Below are 16,511 nucleotides of genomic sequence, written 5' to 3'. Positions count from 1 at the left end.
TGGACCCGAAGACAGGCCAGGTTCAAAGAAGGCATGTCTTAAAGGAGCCGATGTTAAGTTAGTTGAAGCAATATAAGAAGCTCGAAAGGGGGTGTTCACGCCCAACAGATAGAACAACGAGCTTACGCGCACCCTGGGAAATCCTGAACACCCGGGAATAACACGAGGCAAGGGCGTTGTTCCGTGGTATGAGGGCTTTTCTGACTGGAACACCAACTAAAGAAGTCGTGCGAGAAGGAAGATGGACGAGGAGAAGAAGAAGAAGCTGGAGGACGAGCAGAGGAAGCAGGAAGCAGAACGCCTTCATGGCCTAGAATCAGTGCATGCGTTCTTGGCACTCAAATTGCAGCGGCGGCAGCAGCAGATCGACTCACTTAGACAGGAAAGGGGGTCTCAGAAGCGGCAGCAGCTAGCGGATGATCCAGCATTGGATAGCACCGTCCCATCCATGCCGAGAAGTAGCGTGGGTTCTATCCCAGGTGACGCACTGCTGGATAGATACCCTGTGGATGACATCATGGAAAACACTAATTGTGAGCTACACTTAAAAATAAAGAACATATCCGTGAAGGCGGCGGACGCCGTTGCTTATACAAATCCCCCCTGAGCAACCTACCATTGTAGAACGATTCCAGACGGCTATGCTCGTGTCGTGGTTGATGAGGTGGTGGACCAATATTCAGGGCTAGCGCTTGAAATTCCTGGAGGTGACGAGGAGCACACACTGGGAGAGGCCATACATCGTATCATCCTATGGAGAAAGGATTGCATCATCTTTTGAAGGCCACCGACACCGCGTCAGCTAGGTCTTGACATCCCAGGAGCTGACGAGGAGCAGACGACTCCCGCTCCTCCTAGTCCGGCACAGCTTCAGGCCACTCCTCCTGCTTCAGCTCAGCCAACGCGTGAGGCCACTCCTCCTCCTCCAAGTCCACCAACGTGTGCTACTCCTCCTCCAAGTCCAACACCGCGTCAGCCATCTCCCTGCCTCAGCAATCGCGGAAGAGAGCCGCCGCAGCTATGGAGCGTAGTGCTTCAAGTCGAGGTAGTATAGGAGGTACATGTGGAGGCAAGAGATTTCAATATGGTCCAAGCCTCGCGCCTCTTTCGTAGAGGCCTTTCGACATGAACAAGGAGCAAAACAAAGCCATAGTGAAGGCCCAAGTGGACACCCATTTTGGACCGAAACAGCCACCGCCGCCAAGGGAGAAAGTGTCCGAGGATAAGATTGACCACTTTATTCGTATGGCTAAAGCACCAGCTCCCAAGCCTGTTGACTCAGACTATGAGCGCCAAATCAGGAAGGCACATCAATCATGACAAAAGGAGTCGAGCTCGAGCTCGAGCCAAGCAGCTGGCCAAAAATGCAGGAAAATTGTTCCCCAGCAAGGAGAACAGGCGCCGCAATCGATCCCCCCACTTGTTATACCAACACATGAGAGTACCGGCGCCGGTCAACTGGTAATAACCGACGAACATAGAAGGCAGACTGAAATTCTCAGTATCACTGTTGGACAACTCCTCGAGATTGAGCCCATGCCTCTGCTTAGAGAGGAGGACATAAAACGGAAATATGTCTGCGGCCAACCTTTGGTCAAGCCTGAGGAGGTCAAGAACCTCCCAACGAGAATGTATGCATTGCATTATTGGTACATGAAAATTACCAAGAGTACCAATTGAGAGTCCCTCATGGTGAAAGTCAAGGAAGAGTATTGGTTCCAAAAGCTAGCTCTGGCCGTTGAGTATTCAAAACTATTTAAGTTATTCAATCAAGACGCACTCGACAAATCTCTCGTCAGTTGCTATTGTCTGTAAGTGATTTCTTTCTGTAATTTAAGTCTCAAGCTAGCTGTAGTGCTCATTGATCGATCATTACCTGTAATTATCCTCACTATATTCTTTTCTGTGGTATTATGCAGGATGAAGATGTAGGAAATGAAAAAAAGGTGGACGCGATGGCATTGGGTTGATTGACCCAAATACCGTTAATGAACAAACATGGAAATATCCATGGTATAAAGAAGATGTAGGGAAAAACATGCTAGAGTTCTTGAAGCGCCTCAATACCAATGAAGATATACTACTTCCTGTGAGTCACACTGTCTTGTACTACAAATTCTGTTTTACTTACTAGCTAGCTAGATGTTAATAATTATTACTACCAATGATGAGTGTTATGCCCGCTTAATTAAGACATGCAAACGTGTGTGCATGCAGTTTCCATTGGATCTTCTTAATCATTAAAGTTGACGAAGGAACAGTTGAAATACTGGACTCACTACTTAAAAAAGGACTACTCAATCGTGAAGGGGATAGTCGACAGGTAATTCAATCCTTATTAACTATATGTCAGCCTCTTTAGTTTGTCATTTCCTGATATCAACTATTTAATAACCGTTTATTCATTTTCTTTGCCGGCGGGCAGGGCTTGGGAAAAGTTCAGGAATTCGAAAGAGGTTCCAGGCGAATGGAGAGAAAAGTTGTATTGGTTTCGACCCAAGGTATAATTAATTAAGTAGTACTAGCCAGCTACCATGCATCTCTTTAATTCTAGTTTCAATACCATTAATTATCATGCTTGGTTAATTATTATCTGATTAAATTCTATTCTCGTACACTACAAGAAATATGTCAACTAGTGATCTTCTGTCAGTGACCCTGGAAGAATTGGTCATAGATCTATGACCATTTGAGACCAATTGCTCAAAAGTTGTTCGGGGGGCTCCAAACCCTAAACCATTGCGACCATTTTGGTCAGAATGGTCGTAATTTCCTTACACGAAATGGTCATAAAGCAAACAGTGCTGGTCCGCTGCCTTATTTCTAGTTGTTAACGACCAATATAGATGGTCATAGCCTTGTAAATTGTGGTGGGTTGTGATGACTAGGCGCCATCTCATCAGTTTTGCCTATGTGTCATGTCCATGTGTCAATTTTTGCCCTAGGTTGAGAAGCAACCTATATTTCTGTTATTCCAAAAATTCCCAAAAAATTCTCATAAATTGTTTGGATCATATCTTCATCAAATATGTCAAAAAACCTTCCTTGCCTAGGTGAAAAATAATTCAACAATATTCATTTTCCTATTCTATTCATAGCAACACTTTGTGAAGGAAGTGTTATTTATATATTCTTGATTTCCCTAAAAATTTGTGAAGACATTCTTCTTAGTATATGATCATCCTCAACCAAAACTCACGCCCATTGGACATGTGCATTTCCGTACCGCTAATCAAACACTTGGGTGCTAATTCATGTTTGAGCATAGTTCGGTCTCCTCATGAGAATCTTATGTTATAATTTTCTTCATAGCACCTACCTGGGGAGTGCTCAATCCACTAGACATTCCTAGTCCACCCAGAACGCATGGCAACACCACGGTCACGCGGTGACCACGCGGCGGGCATGCGAGCTTACGCACTCTACAGTTGGGGCCCTCGGCCACCGTCCAAACCTCGATGTATCACCACCAAACCATGTATTTCTGATTAAATAGGTACTTATGTACCTAGAAATTATTTTTGTAAAAAAATAAAGAGCAAACTATGAGACAACTGCAGTTCAAATTTGACCCGCTTCCTGCTGAATCGGCGGGAATTTGTCTTTTTCACCAGAGGTGGATCAAAACTTTTGACACCCAACCATTTTTTCAATTGTGCATTATATATGGCCTAGTATTTTATAAAACTGAGTAGGTCCAATTTTGCAACAAATATATGGTAGGTCCTTCACAAAAAACACTCATTTTGGGCACTCGAAAAAATGGAAAATGAATATTTTGTCCAAAGAAAATGAAAACTTCCCTAGGCAACATTGTTTGTCATTCCAAGATGGACCCTTGTGCACGACATGAGGTCATTTCAACAAACTATGCCATGAATGTAGCCATAAGATTGATCATTTGGCTTGGCATCCATGGATTTTCACACATGATAGCTCATTTCTGAGAACACTTTTTAAAATAATTACTGTATTACAATTTTATTATTTTTTCTGGAAACTTGGTCACATATACTGACACAATGCGAAGGTTTTCCAATTTTTTGTTTTTTATAAATTTTTTATGCCCGTTTCAAAATGCGGTCAAAACGGCGGGAATGACCGTTCCTAGCTAGTGGTTGAATCTTGTAATATTTTTGGTGTTTATATGATTAAATAGATACTTATGTACCTAGAAATGTTTTTTGGAAAATATAAATGGCAACCTACGAGGTAGCTACAATGCAAATTTGACCCGCTTCCACCCGAATTGACGGAATTTTTTCTTTTTCTAGAGAGGTGGATCAAAACTTTTGACACCCAACCATTTTGTCAATTGTGCATTATATATGGCCTAGTACTTTATAAAATTGATTAGGTCCAATTTTGCAACAAATATATAGTAGGTCCTTCACAAAAAAACTCATTTTGGGCACTCGAAAAGATGGAAAATGAATTTTCCGTGCAAAGAAAATGAAAACTTCCTTAGGCAACATTGTTTGTCATTCCAAGATGCACCCTTGTGCACGATATGAGGTCATTTGAACAAACTATGCCATGAATGTGGCCATACGATTGATCATTTGGCTTGAAAGCCATGAATCTTCACACACGATAGCTCATTTCTGAGAACACTTTTTTAAAATAATTTCCGTATTACAAGTTTATTATTTTTCCTGGAAACTTGGTCACATATATTGACACAATGCGAATGTTTTGCAATTTTTTGAGTTTTTTTTGAATTTTTTATGCCCGTTTCAAAATGCGGTCAAAACAACGGGCTTGACCGTTCCTAGCTAGTGGTTGTATCTTGGAAATTTTTTGATGTTTCTCTGATTAAATAGATACTTATGTAGCTAGAAATGGTTTTTTGAAAAACTAAAGAGCAAACTATGACGCAGCTTCAATTCAAATTTGACCCACTTCCTACTGAATCGGCGGGAATTTGTCTTTTTGACCAGAGGTGGATCAAAACTTTTGACACCCAACCATTTTGTCAATTGTGCATTAAATATGGCCTAGTATTTTATAAAATTAATTTGGTCCAATTTTTCAACAAGTATATGGTAGGTCCTTCACAAAAAAAACTCATTTCAGGCACTCAAAAAATGGAAAATGAATTTTTCGTGCAAAGAAAATGAAAAGTCCCTTAGGCAACATTGTTTGCCATTCCAAGATGCACCCTTGTGAAAAATATGAGATCATTTGAACAAACTATGCCATGAATGTGGCCATAAGATTGATCATTTGGCTTGAAATCCATGAATCTTCACACGTGATAGCTCATTTCTGAGAACACTTTTTTAAAATAATTACCTATTACAAGTTTATTATTTTTTCTGTCAACTTGGTCACATGTAATGACACAATGCGGAGGTTTTCCAATTTTTAAATTTTGTTTGAATTTTTCATGCCCGTTTCAAAATGCGCTCAAAACCGCGGGCATGACCGTTCCTAGCTAATAGTTGAATCTTGAGAAACTTTTGGTGTTTCTCTGATTAAATAGATACTTATGTACCTAAAAATTATTTTTGGAAAAAATAAAGAACAAACTATAAGGCAGCTGCAGTTCAAATTTGACTCGTTTCCACGTGGATTGGCGGAAACTTGTCTTTTTCACGAGAGGTGAATCAAAACTTTTTACATCCAAGTATTTGGTCAATTATACATTAAATACGTTCTAATATTTTAGAAATTTGATTTGGTTCAATTTTGCAACAAATATATTATAGGTCCTTCACAAAAAACTCATTTTGGGAACGAGAGAAATGAAAAATGAATTTTTAATCAACTAAGACCAATTTTTTAGTCAATTACGACCAATTTAGATGGTCATGACATCGTACCCGTGTGCTGCATTTTGAATGGTCTGTTGGCGTTTCACGCGGATCGTGGATGGAACACCGTCGGATGCTCGCGAATCCAATGGTAGTCCTCACCCCAAGCCCACCTAAGCCGAAACCCTAGTCCTTGTGGACATTTTCCATCCACCCCCCGCCTCCATTCTTTCTCCCCTCGCTCTCTTCTCCGTCCGCGCACGCCTTCCCTCCCCGCTCCCTCCCATGGAGAACCTCGTTGCCTCCTCCCCTCCCCGCTCTCCCTCCAGGCCCCGACTTTCCCGCCCCGCTGCCTCTACCCCCCACCACCACGGCATCCACCACCAATCTGCCATGCCGCCCTCGTTCCCCCTGCCGACGCCACCTCTGTCGCCATCTCCCTCTCTCTCCCTCTCCCTGATCTCTGACCCAGCCACCACCCATGGCGCCAGCCAGAGCAGCCACCAGCTATGGCAATGACGAAGCTAGAGGTTGCCGGATCCGGGATCAGGGTGGCACATAGCCCCTCCTCCCGTGAGATCCTCTACATCGAGCAGCTCCTCTGCCCGCTCCCCATCCGGATCGAGCAGTTCCTCTTCGCCCGCTCTACCGACCCCCTCCATTAGTCGTCGCTATGCAGTACACTTCCACCGCTTCCGCCACCTCCCAAGTCGTCATCCTCCCGATCCCCTCCCCTCCCCTTCCTATGCTCCGGACACCCGATCTCCATCGAGCCGGGCGCCCCATCCACCTCTATGGGCGTCAGAAGCATTGGCGTATGAGCAATGGCGTCGCCTGGGTCACGGCGGTGGGCGTACGTGCGGATCATGGCCGACACCATCTTCGGCGGCGACCACGGCTTCTATGTCATGCACCGCATCGAGACCTCCTACAAGGTACGACGACTCCCGCGGACCAACCTGCCATGATGTGTGGACCATTTGGTTGAAGCCGCGGTGCTCACTCCCGATTTTCTTTGTCGTGTGCAGGCGAGGATGGAGGAGAGGCTGCATCGATGGCAAGCTGGAGTGCCTCTACCATGGGTGGCAGTTCGACGGCCAGGGAAACCCACAGGTCCCACCTTCTCACACTTCTTTCTAATCAAGTTCTGAAATCGTGCTAGTTGTTTACTTTCCCCAGGTTAACTGTCTACATCAGATCCATCATTCATACTCAGGTTGACTGTATGACATACTACTGCAATTTGCACTAGCCTAGCTTTGATTTTTTTTGCTAGGAATAGAATTGACATGCATAGCTGAACTGATTGGAAAGGGATGGCAGTATATACTTTCTATCATGTAGTAGCATCGGCTCTTTATCTGGAAAAAGAATACTATCAAGTCTTTAGCTAGCTAGCTACTAGTACAACCTGCAACCCAATAAGAACAGTAGCTTTCCTGCACAGATCTAGCTAGCTAATGACACTAGTATTCAGAAACAACTTCACTTTGAAACTCTGAATCACTTCTCCCTGACAGACACAACATGCACACATCTTGCAGGTTAATGGAGCAATGATGTGGTGGTATAACATATCTGCGGCGGTTCTTGAAGCAGCTCTGCAAGTGGAGGATCGTGTCCAGTGTAGAGGAGTCTCTGATATTGTCCACATTTTGCTGTCTCTATTCGTCGAAGCTTGTGTGCACATTATGTAACAACCAGGCCATCATTTCTCCTATTGTGCATACCTGTGCAATTCTGTTGTGCAACCAGCGTATATTTGTTTTTGGTTTTGTTGTTAGTACTCTAGATATTGGAACTATATGGCTTAGCGGGTGGCCCTATTTTGCCGTCGTGAGAGGAGCTCTCGTCACTCCCCTCCACTACACGTGTTCAACAAAAAATGTTTTAGTTTGTCATACATAATTGACTATGCTTATGTTGGTTGTTATTGAGTGTATAATTCATTAGAGTAATTATTTTTTTTGAAGTATAACTAAAACTTCATATATGTATTTACATTCATTTGTTGGTTTATTTACATTCATTGAAAGCATATAATCAATATCTGGTCTGATGATTTATGTACTGTTATCTCAAATAAAAAAGCTAAATCCCATTAGAAACTACAACAATAGTAATATTGGACTTGGAGTTTCTGCTATTTTTAGTTTGGTTTGAAGTGATTGCTAGGCCTAGTGATTGTGTGATTCAGTGGTCCTATCCAGCAAAATTTATAGGCACACCTCATTCTGACCCGTGAATTTAAAAATACAGAACCGATTTCCCATAATACTGTTGCTAGCGTGTTTTGCTGCGTCAGTCAATTTTTTTCATTATAAATCTTTTAGATTGTTTGAGTTCAAAATTAACATAAATTCCCTTGTATTCTACTGAACTACTGTAGTTAGCAATACATTCCTATGAGTGCTAGTGTCGGTGACTCCCTTAACAAAATTCTGCTAGTGGCTAGCATGTTCCTCTAACAGTCAATATTTTTCATTATAACTCTATTAGATTAGATTGTTGGTGTTCAAAATCAGCATAAATTGGCACTTGGAATGTTTTCCCATGCTTTTCTTTTTTGTAATAAAACATGCATGCTCGGTGCTAACTCAACTGACGGTTCCTTCTTTCAGCCTACCCCAAGAAAACAATGCACCTGCAGGCCCTGGATGGAGCCAAGGACATTGCTAATCTTCTCTGCTCCTCCTCCTAATCTTCTCTGAACCAGAAAAGTGGTGCTTCTCCTGACGCCCATACTGCTGCCCCTCTTTCTCTCCCAGTGTATTCGTCATCTCGGGTCATAATTTTTCTAAATTCCCTGTTGCTGTAGCTTGTTGGATGCATAGTTTGATCTCCCAATGGGAATTATTAGTGAATGGTGATGTCTGTGGTCACAAGATCCTCGGTTGCATCTGGTTTCTCAGTGCCGTTTCCGCAGTTTGTAAAATGTTGTGATGAATCATGAAATCTATGACGTATGTCAGACTTCAGAGATGCCATTTGCCATTGATGAGAAGATATTTCATATTCTGAGCAATATTATTATAGCCTTTTTTCTTGCTATCCATGCATGCTTATATGTTTGAGGGTCAAGTGATGAGGAATAAACCATCAACAATATGATGGAGCTCTTCTCCTTTGACTCTTAGTATTTAAGTCCCTGATGGTACCTCAACACCCTGATATGTTTGTGGCTTTCTATGCTATCCACATACTGAAGGAAGTCCTGCTATCTTCACAACAAATATAATTTTGCTTGAACGAGCTTATAAATTGAACTATCTCCACAACAAAGATATTTACCATTTGTAGTTCCAATCTAAAGTGTTGCTTGATTTAATTTGTGGTTCAAGTGATGATGAGAAACTGCAACAATATGACATGAGTTACACTCCTGTGGTTCGTAGTTTAAAGTCTGATGATTTCTTATCTTCAAATAATCGTTGTCTTGTGAAATGCAATGCTGCTCACGTTCTTGTTTTCTTATGAATTGCTTGATGCAATTTCTAAGTCGAGTATTGTCTTAGTACTTATATATCCATCAGCTGTTACTGTGCCTTTGTGGCGCAGTCTGAATCTCTGTAGACCGATAATATCTGAAGCATGAGCCAAGCACAACATCTCTACAGTTTCAGAACGGAAAACCAATCATGCTATATGTATTAAGCAACTCCATTGCAGTCTAATTTGTTCAGAATGGAGATGACAACTTTGGTAGGTTTGCATCATACCTTATAGCTATATATATATAAAGCTTCCATTTAACATCCAAAGAATGCATACCTGATTTGAGTTAGACTCTAGTCTTGACTATTTTATGTAGGTGGCAACTGACAAGTTGAGTTTCAGTCTAGCTCATCTGAAGTTTCTCTGTATGCAGGAGGGCAAGCTGGAGGAGCTTGAGAAGGGTGTGGAGCCTTCATGGGAGTGCTTGGTCCACCCGCTCGAGCGCATCATCGACAAGCTGAACATCATTGACCACATGAAGGCCGTCAAGGACTTGCCCGACCTCTGTGCCGCCGTCGAGGATGTCCAGGTAGTCTCTTCTTCTGTCACGCCACCTGTGATCTGGACGAACGAAGCCTTTGATTGGTTAGCGCATCATCAGATGATGATGTTGTCTCTGTATTTCTTCTTACTCCATGAATTAATCCTGATGAATGCTGCTTGTTTTGCACAAGTTGACAAGGACACTATCTAGAGCGCACTGCCACTCCTCTTCTTGCATGCAATATAATCTGAAATTCATTCAGTTCCACTGTGCGTAAACACTATAGTGTACTACTATCAACTTGTTTCACTATTCAGTTTGTCACCCATTCAGCTTACTTACTGGGGCATCTTTCTTTCATATAAGTTCTGTTGCCTTTCTTTAGGTTGAACTACTGCCCTGTTAATTGCTTTAACAAACATTATCATTTGCCATATTGCTTTAACAAACATTATAAAAAAAATCCGTTTCTCAAATACAAAATAGCTTGCTCCTTCTAGTTGTGGCATCCCCACTGTTAATCTTTATGATGTTGTTCCTCACTAATATAACATTTACTGATTATTGGTAGTCACTAGTATTCACTGATAAGTATGCCTCGTTTTGATTGTTCTATTGTTATTTATACCAAAAGGTTAACATGTTCGAATTTATTTTGCTCCTGACCATTTTGTTTTATAACATGCAGATGGTGGCCTCTATTCATGTTTCTTTGTGAGCTCCAGGATGAAAAAGTTGGAACAAGCAATGCATGCTGGATCTAGGCATGCATGCATGCTCTAGTATCCCTGCTTCTGAACCTAGCTAGGGAGATGCAGGACTTTGTTGTAACGTTGATTTTTGTGGGAATTTTGTTGTACTGGTGATTTTGCTGAGAGTTTGGTGTATATTTGCTTGCCAGTATGTTTACTTGATATTTATTTCTGGATTGGAAAATATATTGGCATTGAATCTGGGCTGAATGTATATCTATGATGTAAATATTATTGGACTTGAAGAGGCACAGCCCAAATCAAGAAGTGGATGAAATGTCTATTTGGACCAAGTTTATTTGGGCTTTGAAAAGGCCATGCCCCAAAATATATTAGTGGGCACAAAGGCTGAAAATAAAAAAATGGATTTGTAAAATGACCGTGGCCTAAAAAGGAAATGGCATGTGAAAGGCCATGACCCAGAAAATAAAAAGGCTGAATTACTGGGCAGGCCCATGTAGCTAGCAAAAATTAACAGAAAAAAAATAATGAAGGCTGCATTGTTGGGCCTGGCCCATGTAAAACACCCAATTGGACCGGGCCGATTCTAATTTTTGACCTTTTCAATTGGTCGCAATTTTTCCATGTCAGATTGCCACGTCGGATTCGACGTGGCCTGGGCAGACAGCAAGTGACCCAAACAAAAGGTCATGGGTTTAATGACCTTCTGCTTTGGTCGTAAACGTCTACGACCTTCTCACAAAGAAGGTCGTTAATTTTAGTTTACGACCGCCAGCTTTTAACCTTCTGTTTTTCGTCACAGAAAGGTAGAAAATGAAAAACAATGACCTTTCAGTGACCAATAGTCAAGGTCACAAGTTGACATATTTCATGTAGTGGTAAAGGCCCTGAAGCAGGCGCCAGGGACTGATGTGTGTGCATACTACGTTTTCGAGAACATTCGCATGATGACATCCAAAAGGACCAAAACTGATAGACAGCTATGGGTACATTTGACAGAACAATATTCACAATTTTTACGTCATTATCGATATCTAGTCACATAACTAATACACATGCATATTGATCTCCTTAACAGTTCGAATCGGTGCGGAAGAAGCTCCTACCAGAGAAGCGCATACGAGCACTTCAAGAGGAAATAGCGGGATTTTTGCTCGGCTGAGTAATAGATCCCAAAGGGGAATTCTATTACGAGCTACCGCCCTAATGAACCACTCCCAATTGTCATCATGCTCCGAAGGCACCAAGGAAAATGCCACTGGCTCTGAAGGCAACATGTAGGAAAAACTGTATACATATACATGTGTATGTGTGAATAATGGTGTGGTTGTGGGACATTCTATTTATATACATGCATAACGTGTACAATATGTAGTATCATAAAATACCAGCAAAGAAAAAGAATTAAATGGAAAACACAAATTAAAGGAAAAATAAATAATAAAACCAAACCCCCCAAAAAAATTAGTACCGGTTGGTGTTACCAACCGGTACTAAAGGTCTCCCCACACCCGGCCATAGCTCGTGCCACGTGGTGGCCCTTTACCGGCGGTTCGTGCAGAACCGGTACTAAAGGGGGGACCTTTAGTCCCCACCCTTTAGTGCCGGTTACAGAACCGACACCAAAGGCCCTTACGAACCGGTGCTATAGCCCGGTTTTGCACTAGTGTTAGCCACCTCGAATGAAATGAGCATCTTGCAGGATTTGTGGAAGAATAAAGGAAAGGATGCAAAAGAAGGGCCAGAACTACCCCTAGATACATGGTTGCAAGGAATCGTAAGAGAACATTTATTACACACACACACACACACACACACCCACCCACCCACACACACACACACACACACACACACACACACACACACATATATATATATATATATATCAAAGTAATTTGCAGCCAACAAAAGGGGATCATGAAGAACAAATTATCATGAAAGAACAAGTGTGCCTGCAAAACAAAAACTTATGGAAGAAGAAGTGGATGAAATCTCACCTCCCACTCCCAAGAGCAAATTTTTGCACACACTTAATGAGTTCTTCGATGATGCAACTCTCAAGAAGAGCATAAAGACTATGAGTACATTAAAATTGCTAGAATTTTTAAATAAATGTGCGTATATCATTACTGTAGGATGCTGCTAACGCGACACTACAATCAGAGACCCTTCGACAAAACTATGCACGATGCATTAATCACAAACGGTGATGTAAAAAAACCGTCAAAAAAGATGAAAAACATTTGCGATGGCGTATATATCAAACACGATACGGATTTTAGTTGCGTGTGCGATGCGGGGCATACGGTTCAGTTCAATGAACAGTTTGCGATGAGGCAGAAGAACAGAAACGAGCAGCCAGATGAAGGTGTGTGCGATATACGACATAAAGTTCACTTGGATTAACTGTTTGTGATTAGGCAACACAACAGAAACGATCAGCCATATTAAGGTGCCTGCGATTGACGGCATACACTTCAGACGGATAAACTGTTTGTGATTAGATAACACGACAGAAACGGCCAGCCAGATCCACGTGTCTGCTATTGACGGCATACACTTCACATGGATGAACTATTTGCGATTAGCCACAACAAACGGAAATAGTTAGACAGAGCAACATGTGTGTGCTAGACGGGCACACATTCTAAATAAAAGAAGTGTGCATGATGGTAATAATGAGCGCGCATGATTGATGGAACAAGACATGTGCTAACATCGCCTATTACGGTGCACCCTATGGTGCAAACGCCATGTACCTGGCCGAGAAAGCGTGCCCACTTTACGCCTTCCGGGAATCGTACTGCATTTTAAAATATGAACCGTCAATAAATTTTGAACCTGCTTCCCTTCACATTCACAATTACTATTAACGTTGATCAAAACTTGTTGACACCGATGAAAACCTAAACGGTTTCCCACTTAGGAGCGTATTAGTACTCGGTTATAAATACTACCTACTCCAAGATGACTACACATTCCTCCTCAACTACTCATCCACAAAAGCAAACAAGTCATCCATCATTGTTCCCTTGCGTCTGTCGTCTGCCATGGCCCACATGAGTTCTGGGTCGAGAGATTACTACCAAGAAGAGGCGAGCATGGAAGTGGAAGCATGAGAGATGTCCCGCCTCGCCGCAAAAGCAGCCGACATGTCCCACAGCGCGGCCGTAGCAACATAGAGGTCCCGACATGCCGCCGAAGCAGCACAAAGGTCCCGCCATGCCGTCGATGCAGTAGACTGGTCTGGCCGCACCGCAGAAGCAGTAAAGATGTCCCGCTGCACCGTGAAGGTAGTAGAGATGTCATCCCGCACTGCGACGTCCTGGGGAAATGTCCCGCGGGCAGGTGAGGACTCTCACACGCGCATGCCCGCTATGCTCGATGACATGATGTGTTGGATCTCCGACTGGATGAAGCTGCAAGACGAGATGAATGCTTCGTTTGAAAATGCTACCAGTATCATCCGGGGACTAGGGGAGGACAAGGCGAAGCTCCGCACTGAGCGCGACCTACTGAGGACGAAGATCGCCGGAACGACGAAGCAACACAAGGAGACCACTGCCTTGTTGAACAGGACCAGCGTCATCATCAAGAAACTTATGGACGAGAATGCCATGCTCCGCATAGAGCACCAAAGACTAGTGGAGGAATCCGTGGATGCTCTCAAGCAATGTCTTAAGGACACGAAAGGGCTCATCGCCACTCGCCGCGAGAACTAGTCTTCGCGGCCTGCAGCAACGCATCAAGAAAGTAGAGATCATCGAGCCAGATCATGCGTGTTCCTTCTTCTTTTGCCCTTGTGTATTTCGGGTGTTGCCACATGTGGCTTTTCTAATTATCTTGCTAAATATGTAAGACAACTATTATCCATTGTCATCGTCCTTATACTCATCTTTTTGAGGAAACATCGTCCTTATATTCATCTGTCTTGCTATAAGTCCTAGTCGATGCTATATACGTCCGTCGGATCTTACATCAAGATCCGTGCAAATTTATTTTTTTCAGATTTTCTTTTTTATCTCTTAAATCCCAGTTGAGTGAGACATAGCCACACCATTAAACAGGGGCTCGGGCGCCATTAATGGAGACATAGGGAGAGAGGTGGGCGGCGGATAGAGGTTGAAGGGCTCTCCTCCTGATGAGCATGTATAGGGGTCTGATCGCACGCCTCCCATACTCAAATAGCTACCCCACACGACACCTTCTAGCCAATAAAAAAAGGGGACGTGTGGCGGCACGTAAATGGTAAGTAGAACGCCCACGGTTTCAATAATACTTGTGTTTCTGATTGTAACGTGACAACACTTGTTCCAAAATGACTTTGTTGATTGTTAATGTGTGCGCTTTCGCAAATTGGAGAAAACATTATCACAACATGTTGGTGCCATGTCATGACACCATGCAAAGTTTCATGATTTTCAGGAGGGTTTTGGATTTACGATAATTTTAAAACCAAATTTATCGATGTTTTCGACCGAGCCAAGATGCCCATATGTTTGAACTCCATTTCAATTTCTTGCATGGGACCTAGAAATTCGCCCAAGTACACATAAATGATTTTTCAACTAATTTTGGTGTACTGGAGCATGTCCATATAGTTCAATTTTGAATTGTGTGCATTAAATGCCTAGAAATTCAATTAATTTATAAAAAGGCCAAACGAACCTGGACTAATTCCAAAATTTAGCGCGAAACTCCTATTGGTCAAAGCTGCCTGTGTAAAAAAATCTAGTCGGGAGAAGGCAGTGTATGTCGTTTCGCACACGGAGGTGACACGTTCCCTCTCGGAACCACGGGCCTTCTAAAGAGAAGCTCCGGTTTGCAAGAAGCTTATACCAAAGCTTGTCCCAATTCAGCCAAAAAATTTACCACAGCATGTTGGTGCCATGTCATGACACCATGCCAACTTTCATGATTTTCATGTGTGTTTTGGATTTACAGGAATTAAAAAACCAAGTTTCTCAATATTTCCGGCCGAGACACGATGTCCAGATGTTTGAATTTCATTCTCATTTCTTGCATGGGACCTAGAAATTCACCCAAGGACACACATGTGATTTTTCAACCAACTTTGGTGAATTGGAGCATGTGCTTGTAGTTCAAATTTGAATTATGCACATTAAATGCCCAGAAACTCAATTAATGTAGAAAAAAGGCCAAACGAACCCGGAGTAATTCCAAATTTTAACACGAGACTCATATAGTTTTATGTTGCCTTTGTAAAAAATCAAGGGGGGAGGCATCGTATATCCTTTCGCACACAAAGGTGACACATTCCCTCTCGGAACCACGAGTCTTCTTGAGAGAAGCTCTGGTTTGCAATAAGCTTATACCAAAACTTGTCCCAATTCAGCCAATTTTTTGCCCACAACATGTTGGCGCCATGAAATGACACCATGCCAATTTTCATGATTTTCAAGTGAGTTTTGTATTTACGTGAATTTGAAAAACCAAGTTTCTCAATGTTACCGGCCGAGCCACGACGCCCAGATGTTTGAATTTCATTCCCATTTCTTGCATGTGACCTAGAAGTTCACCTAAGGACACACATGTGATTTTTCAAACAACCTTGGTGCACTGGAGCATGTGCTTGTAGTTCAAATTTGAATTATTCACATTAAATCCCTACAAACTCAATTAATGCATAAAAATGCCAAACAAACCCAGAATAATTCCAAATTTTTACATGACACTCATATAGTTCTATGTTTGCTCTGTAAAAAATATCAAGAAGGGGGCAGCGTATGTCGTTCACACACAAAGGTGACTCGTTCCCTCTCGAAACCACACACCTTCATGAGAGATGCTCCAATTTGCAATAAGCTTATATCAAAACGTGTCCCAATTCTGCCATTTTTTTACCAAGGAAAGTTGATGCCATGAAATGACACCATGCCAAGTTTCATGATTTACAGGCGAGTTTGAGATTTACACGAATTTAAAAACCAAGTTTCTCAATGTTTCCGGCTAAGCCACGATGCCCAGATGTTTGAATTTCATTTCGTTTCTTGCATGGTACCTAGAACTTTACCCAAGGACACACATGTGATTTTTCAACAT

At 42.3% G+C, this 16,511-nt stretch overlaps 3 non-coding genes across 3 annotated transcripts; all 3 read left to right on the top strand.

Moving 5' to 3' along the window:
- Nucleotides 1-8,687: 8,687 nt before the first annotated feature.
- Nucleotides 8,688-8,784, top strand: LOC119282942. The gene has a single exon (XR_005138958.1). It is a non-coding gene; the product is annotated as a small nucleolar RNA R64/Z200 family (small nucleolar RNA).
- Nucleotides 8,785-8,830: 46 nt separating this feature from the next.
- Nucleotides 8,831-8,915, top strand: LOC119282928. Its single transcript, XR_005138954.1, has one exon. It is a non-coding gene; the product is annotated as a small nucleolar RNA Z199 (small nucleolar RNA).
- Nucleotides 8,916-9,089: 174 nt separating this feature from the next.
- LOC119282929 lies at nucleotides 9,090-9,168 on the top strand. The gene has a single exon (XR_005138955.1). It is a non-coding gene; the product is annotated as a small nucleolar RNA Z199 (small nucleolar RNA).
- Nucleotides 9,169-16,511: the final 7,343 nt, after the last annotated feature.

Source organism: Triticum dicoccoides, chromosome 3B (genome assembly GCF_002162155.2).
Source record: "Triticum dicoccoides isolate Atlit2015 ecotype Zavitan chromosome 3B, WEW_v2.0, whole genome shotgun sequence".
Lineage (NCBI taxonomy): Eukaryota > Viridiplantae > Streptophyta > Magnoliopsida > Poales > Poaceae > Triticum > Triticum dicoccoides.
The sequence above is the reverse complement of the archived record's forward strand: the minus strand, read 5'-3'. Positions and strand labels throughout refer to the sequence as shown.